Source organism: Meles meles, chromosome 3 (genome assembly GCF_922984935.1).
Source record: "Meles meles chromosome 3, mMelMel3.1 paternal haplotype, whole genome shotgun sequence".
NCBI lineage: Eukaryota > Metazoa > Chordata > Mammalia > Carnivora > Mustelidae > Meles > Meles meles.
Genome location: NC_060068.1, coordinates 93,450,871 through 93,465,677, shown reverse-complemented (window position 1 = coordinate 93,465,677; position 14,807 = coordinate 93,450,871). Strand labels below are relative to the sequence as shown.

The following is a 14,807-nucleotide window of genomic DNA, read 5'->3' as shown; positions in this document are numbered from 1 at the left end:
TCATAAAACACTGCTTTTTTAATGCTAATTAGGAATCCCTCCTATCTTTCTATATCCCAGTTTCCCTTATTAAGAAAACTGTGATCATGGTATTCTGCCGACTTTGGGAATGACATGAGGTACACTATTTAATTCATTTTTTTTTAAAGATTTTCTTTTATTTATTTATTTGACAGAGAGAGATCACAAGCAGGCAGAGAGGCAGGCAGAGAGAGAGAGGAGGAAGCAGGCTCCCTGCCAAGCAGAGAGCCCGATGCGGGACTCGATCCCAGAACCCTGAGATCATGACCTGCGCCGAAGGCAGAGGCTTAACCCACTGAGTCACCCAGGCGCCCCCCCACTATTTAATTCATTAATCCACCCCGTAACAGGCCTTTCCCAGCACTGTTCTAATCCTGGGTTTGAAACAATGAATGATGGAAAAGAGATCCCTGCTTCCATGGAGTTTACATTCTGAATTGTAAACACGTGAAGAAATAGACAAAATTATTTCAGGCAAACAGAGAAGACAATGGGATAGCGATGAGGGGAGGGTGGTCAGCAAAGGTTTTTGTGAGGAAGACACTTGAGCAGTGACCTGAATGATGCCAAGAGCGGGATTTTCCAAGGCACCCAGGCAGAGCCAACAGGCAGGTTCAAAGGCCCCCAGCAGGAGCCTCTCTGGCTGCCGCAGAGAGAAGAGATTGTATATTTTATTTCCAGCAACAGTGGAAAGGACTTCCATTCTCTCACAGAAATACTGGTTAACACTTGTTTTGGTGAAACGCCACCAAAAAGGCTAGGTAAAACATTTTAAATATTTAAATGCAGACATGATTTAGAAAGAAAGAAAGGGAAATGCTCAAACAACGAAATCAATGAGAAAGCACCAATCTATAAAATGAATGTCCTCCTAAGCCAGCTGCTACGTGATAGCATGTCCTCCACCTTGATGACCCAGAATCAGAATTTGTTGTGGAAGAGCCAGCTGCACAAGAGTATGGAGCAAAAGTAACACATCTTGGAGGTCCCACAACCCCAAGAGATTTGGGATACACAAAGCAGCATCTCTTGCCTCTCCTTCTCCTCAACTGCCCACAGTACGGACAGATAGTTCTCAATCATCACAAATATGAAAGCTGCTCTTTAGCATGAAAAATCTTCAACTCCCCTTTACACATACACATCCACAATTGTATTTTCACTTATTTAATTCACCAAAACTGCCTAAAGAACTCAAGAATTGACAGCCCCTAGGGAATAATTCTGTGCACACTGAGTAAGTCAGCCACCATACTGGGGAATAAGGGGAAGAGAGGAAGGAAGTCCAAAATCCATGAAGGTCCCAGACTGAAGGGCTGAAATTCAGCATTACTCAAGACTTTCAAGGAAGTGTAATCCAAATCCAACTGTTTTACTTTTATTTTGGAGTAATCACAATCAGAGCCCAAGACCTCAGCGACTGCCTTTCCAATTAAGTGGACAGGTCTTTGACTACTGCTCACCTACCTCGGTGAAGGGGTAAGCAGATATGCCTTGCAAAGTCACATCAAACTCTCAGTGTTTGTTAGTTTGACTCATCTCAACAAAACCTCTGAAGTCCAGGGACTATCTCTTGGGCATCAGTACCAAGAGGAAAAAGCCAGATGTGGGACAAGCTGGTTCAAGTTTTTTCCTCTTCCAACGAACATTTTTCAGTTTGCAAACAATACCTAGGTAGCAAAGTTACAGCAATTTTTCTCATTCCTTCCTCCTTTCCAACGTTTCTCCTTCCAGCGTCTCATATGGTACCCTGCACAAAGAACCAAAGCCAGGTAGAATATTAGGAAATGTATATTCTGCTTCCTGCAAAGTAATACTAAATGAAATACATCTTTGAGCCAGTAATCTACAACTGGAGTTCCAATTTTTAAAAATCTGAAATATGGAAATGATTTGTACACAAAGGTATTCCATGCAACATTAGTCTTAATAGAAAAGAAAATTAGAAATAGCCTCAGTGACCTATGACACATTCCCTGATGGAATAGTTTTATACAGACAGACACACACACACACACACACGACGAAAATTCTCATAAAATGATGTTAAGTCTTATTGCTCAAAATTCAATTTCCAATAAATGATCTTCACAGAACTCTACAGTATTCGTTCTTTTCTTTCTCCAGCTTGCCTCTATTTTCCAAAAAGAAGAAGAAGAAGAAGATGATGCTGAGGAAGAGGGAGAGGAAAAGAAAAAAAGCTTTAAAGAACTTTTATTACTTGTATTATGTTTATAACTGAGTATACATTTTTTATTATTTTTTAAAGATATTTATTTATTTATTTGACACAGAGAGAAATCACAAGTAGGCAGAGAGATGGGGGAAAGCAGTCTCCCTGGTGAGCAGAGAGCCTGATGTGGGGCTCGATCCCAGAACCCTGAGACCATGACTTAGCCCTCTGAGCTAGGGCACCCCTGAATATACATTTTAAAGGCAAAAAATATAAAATTAAAAATGCAGATCTGAGGGAGGAGTCAAGATGGCGGAGAAGTAGCAGCCTGAGACTACATCAGGTAACAGGAGATCAGCTCGATAGCTTATCTAAACATAGCAAACACCTACAAATCCAACGGGAGAGCGAAGAGAAGAAGAACAGCAACTCTAGAAACAGAAAATCAACCACTTTCTGAAAGGTAGGACTGGCGGAGAAGTGAATCTAAAACGACGGGAAGATAGACCGCGGGGGGAGGGGCCGGCTCCCGGCAAGCGGCGGAGGAACGGAGCACAAAATCAGGACTTTTAAAAGTCTGTTCCACTGAGGGACATTGCTCCAGGGGCTAAACCGGGGTGAAGCCCACGCGGGGTCAGCGTGGCCCCAGGCCCCGCAAGGTCACAGAAGGATCGGGGGTGTCAGAGTGTCGGAGAGCTCGCAGGTATTAGAACGAAGAAACCAGCTGCAAAGACAGAGCCGAGGACTGAACTCTCAGCTCGGGGTTACCTTGAACTGGTCGCGGGCTGGGTGAGCTCGGAGCGCGGCTAGAGGCTGGGGATACGGGAGTGATTGGGTGCTGTCCTCTGGGGGCGCACTGAGGAGTGGGGCCCCAGGCTCTCGGCTCCTCCGGGCCAGAGACTGGGAGGCCGCCATTTTCATTCCCGTCCTCCAGAACTCTACGGAAAGCGTTCAGGGAACAGAAGCTCCCAAAAGCGAACCCGAGCCGATTACTTAGTCCGGCCGCCGGTAAGGGCGATGCAATCCCGCCTCGGGCAAAGACACTTGAGAGTCACTACAACAGGCCCCTCCCCCAGAAGATCAACAAAATATCCAGCCAGGACGAAGTTCATCTATCAAGGAGAAAGCAGATTCAATTCCTAAGACAGCAGAGCAATTCCAGAGGAGGAGAAAGCAAAGCACGGAACTCATGGCTTTCTCCCCATGATTCTTTAGTCTTGCGGCTACTTCAATTTTTTTTTCTTTTTTCAATTTTTTATTTTTTTTTCTTTTTTCAATTTTTTTTTCTTTTTTCTTTTTTCTTCTTCTGCTAAATTTTTTTAAAAACTTTTACCCTTTTCTTTTTTAACGTTTTTTGACTAGTTCATCTAAATATATATATTTTTCTTTCTTTTTTATATTTTTTTATTTGTTTTATTTTTTAAATTTTTTTCTTTTTTTTTTTTTTTCTCTTTTTTTTTCAGAACCTGTTTTTTATCCCCTTCCCCCCCCCCACAATTTGGGGTCTCTTCTGATTTGGTTACAGCGCATTTTTCCGGGGTCTTTGCCACCCTATTAGTAGTTTATTTGCTCCTTCATATCCTCTTATCTGGACAAAATGACAAGGCGGAAAAAATCACCACAAACAAAAGAACAAGAGACAGTACCGAAGGCTAGGGACCTAATCAACACAGACATTGGTACTATGTCAGATCAAGAGTTCAGAATGACGATTCTGAACATTCTAGCCGGGCTCGAAAAAGGCATGGAAGATATTAGAGAAACCCTCTCTGGAGATATTAAAGCCCTTTCTGGAGAAATTAAAGAACTAAAGTCTAACCAAGTTGAAATCAAAAAAGCTATTAATGAGGTGCAATCAAAAATGGAGGCTCTCACTGCTAGGATCAATGAGGCAGAAGAAAGAATTAGTGATATAGAAGACCAAATGACAGAGAATAAGGAAGCCGAGCAAAAGAGGGACAAACAGCTACTGGACCATGAGGGGAGAATTCGAGAGATAAGTGACACCATAAGACGAAACAACATTAGAATAATTGGGATTCCAGAAGAAGAAGAAACAGAGAGGGGAGCAGAGGGTCTATTGGAGAGAATCATTGGAGAGAATTTCCCTAATATGGCAAAGGGAACAAGCATTAAAATCCAGGAGATGCAGAGAACCCCCCTCAAAGTCAACAAGAATAGGTCCACACCCCGTCACCTAATAGTAAAATTTACAAGTCTTAGTGACAAAGAGAAAATCCTGAAAGCAGCCCGAGAAAAGAAATCAGTAACATACAATGGTAAAAATATTAGATTGGCGGCAGACTTATCCACAGAGACCTGGCAGGCCAGAAAGAGCTGGCATGATATATTCAGAGCACTCAACGAGAAAAACATGCAGCCAAGAATACTCTATCCAGCTAGGCTATCATTGAAAATAGAAGGAGAGATCAAAAGCTTCCAGGACAAACAAAAACTGAAAGAATTTGCAAACACCAAACCAGCTCTCCAGGAAATATTGAAAGGGGTCCTCTAAGCAAAGAGAGAGCCTAAAAGTAGTAGATCAGAAAGGTACAGAGACAATATACAGTAACAGTCACCTTACAGGCTACTAATGGCACTAAATTCACATCTCTCAATAGTTACCCTGAATGTTAATGGGCTAAATGCCCCAATCAAAAGACACAGGGTATCAGAATGGATAAAAAAACAAAACCCATCAGTATGTTGCCTACAAGAAACTCATTTTAGACGCGAAGACACCTCCAGATTTAAAGTGAGGGGGTGGAAAACAATTTACCATGCTAATGGGCATCAGAAGAAAGCTGGGGTGGCAATCCTTATATCAGATCAATTAGATTTTAAGCCAAAGACTATAATAAGAGATGAGGAAGGACACTATATCCTACTCAAAGGGTCTGTCCAACAAGAAGATCTAACAATTTTAAATATCTATGCCCCTAACGTGGGAGCAGCCAACTATATCAACCAATTAATAACAAAATCAAAGAAACACATCAATAATAATACAATAATAGTAGGGGACTTTAACACTCCCCTCACTGAAATGGACAGATCATCCAAGCAAAAGATCAACAAGGAAATAAAGGCCTTAAATGACACACTGGACCAGATGGACATCACAGATATATTCAGAACATTTCATCCCAAAGCAACAGAATACACATTCTTCTCTAGTGCACATGGAACCTTCTCCAGAATAGATCACATCCTGGGTCACAAATCAGGTCTCAACCGGTATCAAAAGATTAGGATTATTCCCTGCATATTTTCAGACCACAATGCTCTGAAGCTAGAACTCAATCACAAGAGGAAAGCTGGAAAGAACCCAAATACATGGAGACTAAACAGCATCCTTCTAAAGAATGAATGGGTCAACCAGGAAATTAAAGAAGAATTGAAAAAATTCATGGAAACAAATGATAATGAAAACACAACAGTTCAAAATCTGTGGGACACAGCAAAGGCAGTCCTGAGAGGAAAATATATAGCGGTACAAGCCTTTCTCAAGAAACAAGAAAGGTCTCAAGTACACAACCTAACCCTACGCGTAAAGGAGCTGGAGAAAGAACAAGAAAGAAACCCTAAACCCAGCAGGAGAAGAGAAATCATAAAGATCAGAGCAGAAATCAATGAAATAGAAACCAAAAAAACAATAGAAAAAATCAATGAAACTAGGAGCTGGTTCTTTGAAAGAATCAATAGGATTGATAAACCCCTGGCCAGACTCATCAAAAAGAAAAGAGAAAGGACCCAAATCAATAAAATCATGAATGAAAGAGGAGAGATCACAACTAACACCAAAGAAATACAGACAATTATAAGAACATACTATGAGCAACTCTACGCCAACAAATTGGCCAATCTGGAAGAAATGGATGCATTCCTAGAGACATATAAACTACCACAACTGAACCAGGAAGAAATAGAAAACCTGAACAGGCCCATAACCAGTAAGGAGATTGAAACAGTCATCAAAAATCTCCAAACAAACAAAAGCCCAGGGCCAGACGGCTTCCCAGGGGAATTCTACCAAACATTTAAAGAAGAACTCATTCCTATTCTCCTGAAACTGTTCCAAAAAATAGAAATGGAAGGAAAACTTCCAAACTCATTCTATGAGGCCAGCATCACCTTGATCCCAAAACCAGACAAGGATCCCACCAAAAAAGAGAACTACAGACCAATATCCTTGATGAACACAGACGCAAAAATTCTCGCCAAAATACTAGCCAATAGGATTCAACAGTACATTAAAAGGATTATTCACCACGATCAAGTGGGATTTATTCCAGGGCTGCAGGGTTGGTTCAACATCCGCAAATCAATCAATGTGATAGAACACATTAATAAAAGAAAGAACAAGAACCATATGATACTCTCAATAGATGCTGAAAAAGCATTTGACAAAGTACAGCATCCCTTCCTGATCAAAACTCTTCAAAGTGTAGGGATAGAGGGCACATACCTCAATATTATCAAAGCCATCTATGAAAAACCCACCGCAAATATCATTCTCAATGGAGAAAAACTGAAAGCTTTTCCATTAAGGTCAGGAACACGGCAGGGATGTCCATTATCACCACTGCTATTCAACATAGTATTAGAAGTCCTAGCCTCAGCAATCAGACAACAAAAAGAAATTAAAGGCATCCAAATTGGTAAAGAAGAAGTCAAACTATCACTCTTCGCAGATGATATGATACTATATGTGGAAAACCCAAAAGACTCCACTCCAAAACTGCTAGAACTTGTCCAGGAATTCAGTAAAGTGTCAGGATATAAAATCAATGCACAGAAATCAGTTGCATTTCTGTACACCAACAACAAGACTGAAGAAAGAGAAATTAAGGAGTCAATCCCATTCACAATTGTACCCAAAACTATAAGATACCTAGGAATAAACCTAACCAAAGAGACTAAGAATCTATACACAGAAAATTATAAAGTACTCATGAAAGAAATTGAGGAAGACACAAAAAAATGGAAAAATGTTCCATGCTCCTGGATTGGAAGAATAAATATTGTGAAAATGTCTATGCTACCTAAAGCAATCTACACATTTAATGCAATCCCTATCAAAATACCATCCATTTTTTTCAAAGAAATGGAACAAATAATCCTAAAATTTATATGGAACCAGAAAAGACCTCGAATAGCCAAAGGAATATTGAAGAACAAAGCCAAAGTTGGTGGCATCACAATTCCGGACTTCAAGCTCTATTACAAAGCTGTCATCATCAAGACAGCATGGTACTGGCACAAAAACAGACACATAGACCAGTGGAACAGAATAGAGAGCCCAGAAATCGACCCTCAACTCTATGGTCAACTAATCTTCGACAAAGCAGGAAAGAATGTCCAATGGAAAAAAGACAGCCTCTTCAATAAATGGTGCTGGGAAAATTGGACAGCCACATGCAGAAAAATGAAATTGGACCACTTCCTTACACCACACACGAAAATAGACTCCAAATGGATGAAGGACCTCAATGTGAGAAAGGAATCCATCAAAATTCTTGAGGAGAACGCAGGCAGCAACCTCTTCGACCTCAGCCGCAGCAACATCTTCCTAGGAACAACGGCAAAGGCAAGGGAAGCAAGGGCAAAAATGAACTATTGGGATTTCATCAAGATCAAAAGCTTTTGCACAGCAAAGGAAACAGTTAACAAAACCAAAAGACAGCTGACAGAATGGGAGAAGATATTTGCAAACGACATATCAGATAAAGGGCTAGTATCCAAAATCTATAAGGAACTTAGCAAACTCAACACCCAAAGAACAAACAATCCAATCAAGAAATGGGCAGAGGACATGAACAGACATTTCTGCAAAGAAGACATCCAGATGGCCAACAGACACATGAAAAAGTGCTCCACGTCACTCGGCATCAGGGAAATACAAATCAAAACCACAATGAGATATCACCTCACACCAGTCAGAATGGCTAAAATTAACAAGTCAGGAAATGACAGATGCTGGAGAGGATGTGGAGAAAGGGGAACCCTCCTCCACTGTTGGTGGGAATGCAAGCTGGTCCAACCACTCTGGAAAACAGCATGGAGGTTCCTCAAAATGTTGAAAATAGAACTACCCTATGACCCAGCAATTGCACTACTGGGTATTTACCCTAAAGATACAAACATAGTGATCCAAAGGGGCACGTGTACCCGAATGTTTATAGCAGCAATGTCTACAATAGCCAGACTATGGAAAGAACCTAGATGTCCATCAACAGATGAATGGATCAAGAAGATGTGGTATATATACACAATGGAATACTATGCAGCCATCAAAAGAAATGAAATCTTGCCATTTGCGACGACGTGGATGGAACTAGAGCGTATCATGCTTAGTGAAATAAGTCAATCGGAGAAAGACAACTATCATATGATCTCCCTGATATGAGGACATGGAGAAGCAACATGGGGGGGTAGGGGGATAGGAGAAGAATAAATGAAACAAGATGGGATTGGGAGGGAGACAAACCATAAATGACTCTTAATCTCACAAAACAAACTGGGGGTTGCTGGGGGGAGGTGGGATTGGGAGAGGGGGAGCGGGCTATGGACATTGGGGAGGGGAGGCGAACCATAAGAGACTATGGACTCTGAAAAACAACCTGAGGGTTTTGAAGGGTCAGGGGTGGGAGGTTGGGGGAACAGGTGGTGGGTGATGGGGAGGGCACGTTTTGCATGGAGCACTGAGTGTTGTGCAAAAAGAATGAATACTGTTACGCTGAAAAAATAAATTAAAAAAAAATAAATAAATAAAAATGCAGATCTTAGCCTCAGTGTCCTAACATTATGAATGAAATCTCATACATGAATATTCTCTGAAAATAGAATTTGTAAATTCCATTTTGCTAAGATTCACATTTAGACCATTAGAATAAATGTTCCAGGTACTATTAATTATAGGGCACATATAAAAGTATATGTTCAAGAAAACAGTTTCCCCAAGTATAATGAAATTAATAAACTAAAACCTGATTATACAAAGTAAATTTAGAATCAAATAGGTAAGCTAGTGTACAAAAGGGAGCATGATGGGAAAAGCTGAATTCATTAGGTTATAGCCATGATACATACTAGTGGTAACACCAAGTAGAAAGCAAACCACTATTTTTCTTATATACAGGTTGTAACCTAATATACTCATATTTTCATCCACTGAATGCACCTTATTTCAAGTACTAGCAAAATTAACCTTAAGCTGACAAAATCCCTGTAGAGATGTTTTTCTACATATTAAATATACCTAAGAAAATTAAAACTCAAAGAACTAAGTAAAATTGATATAATTTATGTCACTATTGCTAATTACAATGTTGAGGTTTACCCAGTCATAATTAATAAATTCAGGCCTTACCATTAGAGAGACCTCACATGTGAAGAAAATCAAACAGAGATCACAATGTTTCTTAAGGTAGCAAATAGGCTCTATTTTCCTTCTTCCTTATTTGTAGCAGTCAGCAGTCAGGCACATTTAGAGATCAGAAACATGCCTTTAAACTGCTGACATTTACTAAGGCAGAGCAAAAAGATTTCATTTCAAGCCAAAGTCCAAGAAGGCAAATACCAGTTGAGTGAATTCTGAGCTGGGAGAAGGGAAAGGGACTCCTTCTGAAATGTATGAACATGGTTCCTAAATAAAACCTTCCAATGATAAAACCATGTTTCCTTAAATCATTCAGTCCAATGTAGTTCGAAGGACCTCAATGTCTCTTTACAAATAAGGATCTGAATCCTACAGCTTTTTAACATTCCTTTCTTCTTCATCTTTTGCACATTAAAGGGGTTTTCAAATGAATTTTTAAGGTTGCCAAAAAAAAATTTTTTTTAAGGTTGCAACACAGTATTGCATTAGGTCAAGGGTGGCTTGGGAGGCAGTTATGTATATCTTTAAAAAAAGAAATGCAATACCCACCAGAAACAGGTAACAATGTCAATGAACATATTGCCAACAGTTGGAATATAGGCTTAGCCAGTGAGCCACAAGAATAAACCTCCTAAATAGATTACAGAGTAATTCCTAGAGATTGTAGGGAAAGTTTCCAAACAGCACAATCTGTTAGAACCGCTACCTGAAAATAATGCCTTGGCCCATTTTCGCTTCGAAGCACCATAGGAATTCACTCTACCTGTATGGGAACAACTTGGCTGCAAAACACAGTCACGTCCTGACTCCAGCTTTGTAAACCATGGAAAGATCTGAGCTGAGCTGATTCAGTCATAGTCCTGAGATACCAGATACCTGGGGGTGCAACTGTATGTCTTCCCAGAGACGAACCCTGGAGTTCTTACACAGGACAAACCACAGCCCTTGTCAGGTGCCTCCCTTGTAGTCCTCGGTTTTCAATGACACCCTTTGTTGCCTCTCCAGGCCAGGAGTACTCTACCCATGCTTCTTATCAGCAACTCAGGCAGGCCAGCAACCAACCCCTTCCCAGGTACTGGCTACCTCCTGGTCATCATGACAAAGGGGTAAAAGCCGAGATGCTTACACATGTCCAGCAGGTCACATAAAGAAATGAAGAGCAGGCCAGACATAAGGTATCACAAATGTGTGGGTTGTTGGGAGCCAGTAAATGCAGGCCCCGTCCAAAGGGAACAGTCAGTGCTCAACGCCAGGAAGTTGCTAACATGCAGGAATGCAGGATGGCCATTGTGGGATGGCCTGATTTTTCAAATATCTATTGATTAAACTAATTTTCAAGTGTCGGCTTATTTTTTTCTTCAACTCTTTGAGACAAACAAATTTTGATTTGAGACAAATCATGATTTAGGCTCTTTGCAGTGGTCAAAGAATCTTTAGTCTTTTTTCAGGGTTAGGATTCTATGGCTTTAAAATACCTTAATACACTTCCCCATGACTGTAAGCCCAAAAAGATTCCTACTCTTGTGTCCTCTTCCCAGAACTTTTCTAGAGCTTCAGCTGCTGAAGGCATTTGTACAAGGGTATTAACCAGACAAGGCTCACAGCCTATGTGCCAAAGAATTTCCACTTACACCTGCTATGGTTTCAATCGATTGAACTCTACATCACCATCACACAAGTAAAAGGATCTCGGGCACCATTTCTGATCTCATACAGCCATGTATGTGCTCAGCCCTTCTTGGCGCTATTCTCTGGAAACCGTCCCAGCTTCATGGATCATCTAAAAGTAAAAGAAACTCCACCTCTGGAGTAGAGAAAAGGGCCCCTGCGCAAAGCCAGAATGCCACAGTCAACAGCAGCACAGTCCCAACGCTCTCAGCCTTTGTAGCAGAGAACACTAGATGTCCAACAAACACCTACTTTCTCCTTCCTCCTTCCTAACAAAGACCCAACTGAAACCAGACTCACTGCCGCTTGACAAAACAGACTACATTCTCTAGTCTCTTTTGCAGGTATTAAGGACATGGGACACAATTCTGGCTAATAAGATGCTGAAGGAGGTACTGCATGGGCCTCCGGGAAGAAGCGGTCTTCTGCATTCCTACTGTCAGGAATGTGAGGGTAATATTCAGAACTCCAGCATCTACCTTGGAGTGTGAGTTGACTTTGAGAATTGAAGGCATGTGTTAAGAAAATGGATAACAGAAATAGAAGGAAATTGGGTCCAGAATAAACTTCTAGAATTGCCATGCCAGCTCCATATAACCTGGTTCCAGACTTCTTTTGACATGAGACATCAAACTTTTGTTGTATTGAAACCACTGTGTGGAAAGGAGTCTGTATTCTTCATATCTGATTATAATTATTAAACAGTATAGCCTCTTCCCTTCCCTGGGCCACTTTGTTCCACCCAAACTTCTTATCTTTTTTAAACTCCTATTCTGAGGACACCTGGGTGGCTCAGTCAGTTAAGTGTCTGACTCCTGGTTTCGACTCAAGTCATGATCTCAGGGTCATGAAATTGAGCCCCAGGTTGGGCTCTGTGCTCACTGTGGAGTCTGCTTAGGACTTTCTCCCCTCTCCTTTTGCCCCCCACCCCAGGCTCTCTCTCTCAAATAAATAAATATATCTTTAAAAATAGTAAATAAATAAAAATAAACTCCTAATCTCTTGCAAATTAAATGCTCCTATATGCTCAATATTTTTCTATCCCTCTTCTGCACGCCATTTCTCCTGAAGATAAAAACTCTCTCCTATGGCAAAGTAACAAACTCCCTCTTCTGTCTGTATGTACAGCCTAGCAAGGCTCACAGTTACTTAACAGAATGCATTTCTGTCCCTTCTCTGGAGACTACTGGAATATACGAGCCTTTAAGTATGAAAGTGATGCTGTTGACTCACCATCACTAAAGCATCTAGAGAAATAATTTTTTACCAACTTTCTACCACTCTTTCTCTCTCTGCTCCAAGACAGGCAGTATGAGCAGGCCAGGCAAAAGAGTTAAGGCTGAGGCCCTGGAAGAGAACAAAATCAAATGGTCACCTGGCAACAAGACCCACCACCTTGGCCTCTAATTAGCACTGTGCCTTGATGCACAGATATGAGCAGCCATAGATATCCATTATAATATTTGTATTTTCTATCTCTAGTTTCAACAACAGGACCCTGGAGGCAAAACATTTCCTGTGGAGATTCTGCACTTTTGCCCGCTCCTGCTTTTCTTGCTCAAACAGCTCAATTTTGTTGGGCTTCAAAATACAGTTCAAGGCACATTTTATAAGTCAAGTTAATGGGCCTGGGGAAATCACCAACTATAACTCATTGATTAGAGGGAAAATATGAGGTCTGCGTAAACATTCTGGAGTGGCTTGAAAAAAGTCCCAATTGTATTTGTGATTGTTTCTAGTGGTATTTCCACAATTTTCCATGAAATAATATAATGGCCAATGAGTTGACTTTGGAAAACTTTGGAGGAAGTACATGGCCCAGTTGGATATCCACCACGGCAAAGTTAAAGAAAACAGAATCTGCCCTATTTTAAGTAGAAAAATAATTTATGCAGATAATTAAATGGCTTATAGAATTACTGGGGACAATTGAAGAAATATATCTAGGCTGAGCCTTCAGAAATAATTCCCAAATCTCACCAGAGAACTGGGCCACCATAAGAACCACTACATCTGTGAGCAGCTGCTTGCCACGCTGTACTGCCAGTTCCAGAATTATGGTGTCTCACCTCAAGTAAGATGCAAACGCGGACAGGAAGTTACTGGAGTATGAAGTCACCATCATTAAGAGCCAGTCAGGAAGCTGCTGACCCAGTGGCAGCTGCTGTCTATTTCTAAATCATATGATGGCTGCCATGTTTTTCACCAGCACACATGACCCCCCACACTCTTCCTCTAAACACAGCTACTGACTGGGCCTTCGAACTCATGCCAATGGTCAGGGCCAATCAGTGAGATCCCAGGGCCACTCCTGTTTTATCTCCAAGGAAGTCTGGGACATTGTTCTGTAACTTTCCAGCTTTTGCTGCACCAAACTGTACACCCGTAGGGGCTTGGAATCGATGTTGAGAGACAATATACCTTACCTACCATAGAATAACCTCACTCTTAATATGTCATATCACTAACTAATGTATTAAATTAAAGACCCTGTATGTATATAATACTATACACAACCCAGGAAGTTGATAGCATTTGCTGAGCAAGTCATGATGTCAGACTCTTTAATTTTCATTGATTAGAGGACATAGTATCCACATTATTCCAATTTTTATATCACTATTTACTAGACCACAGGTAAGGAGCCTCTGCATGAACGCTTATAAATAAGAAAGATGATCACAGTTAAGTGTTCTGGAAAGCTGTAAAAAAAAAAAATATATATATATATATATACATATATATATATATACACATATATATACTTTCCCAAGAAGTTCAATACCTAATAAGAGAACACAGCAGAAATATTAACATCTATGCATGAAGTGAGAGAAATATAAAAAAATGTTCCAAACCAAGCCCTGAAATTTAGTTATAATTACTTCTGAGTTAAAGAGTCCAGGAAGAAAATGGGCAAACCAGGTCTATGTGAATCAGCAGTCACATCTGACTACTTAAGAAATGCTGTTTAAGGGGCGCCTGGGTGGCTCAGTCAGTTAAGCATCTGCCTTCGGCTCAGGTCATAATCTCAGGGTCCTGGGATGGAGCCTCACATCGGGCTCCCTGCTCAGCAGGGAGTCTCTTTCTCCCTCTGCCCCTAACCACCCACTTGAGCTCACTCTCTCTCTCTTGAAAAGTAATAAACAAACAAACAAACAAACATCTTAAAAAAAGAAAAGTGCTAAGTACCATAGAACACGTTTCTTCCAAAGTGGCAAACACAGAAGTAGTGCAAAGTGAACAGAAATTCATGCATGGATCAAAGTGTGTTCACGGAGACACACAGGCACATTATTAGATATTGCGAATTGGTTTTCAGACCAATGCGGAGAGGTCTCTGAAAATAATGGTCGAGGACACTCATTTCATTCTGTTGGACACTGAAATGAATATGCCTGGTACCAAATCTGTCCTTCGACAGTCCCAGAGGAAAACAAGAGCTGGACCATGAATTGGGCTGTCCAATGGTCAGAATCCACTCCCTTATGTAAGCACTTTCACAATAAACCATGCAGAGCAGGCAGTACCAGCTGTGATTACTATTCCCACTGCAAGACCTTA

General features: G+C 40.8%; 1 protein-coding gene across 3 annotated transcripts in view; it reads right to left on the bottom strand.

Moving 5' to 3' along the window:
* Nucleotides 1-14,807, bottom strand: part of PDE4D (phosphodiesterase 4D) — a 1,501,314-nt gene that overhangs the window by 1,315,623 nt on the left and 170,884 nt on the right. The window contains exon 1 of one of the 3 annotated variants that reach the window (XM_045999297.1): nucleotides 1,692-1,753. The exons of the other annotated variants lie outside the window; for them this stretch is intronic. The gene's annotated coding sequence lies outside the window, so the exon portion shown is untranslated. Of the gene's footprint in view, nucleotides 1-1,691; nucleotides 1,754-14,807 lie in introns of those variants that run through there. 3 annotated transcript variants of the gene reach the window in all.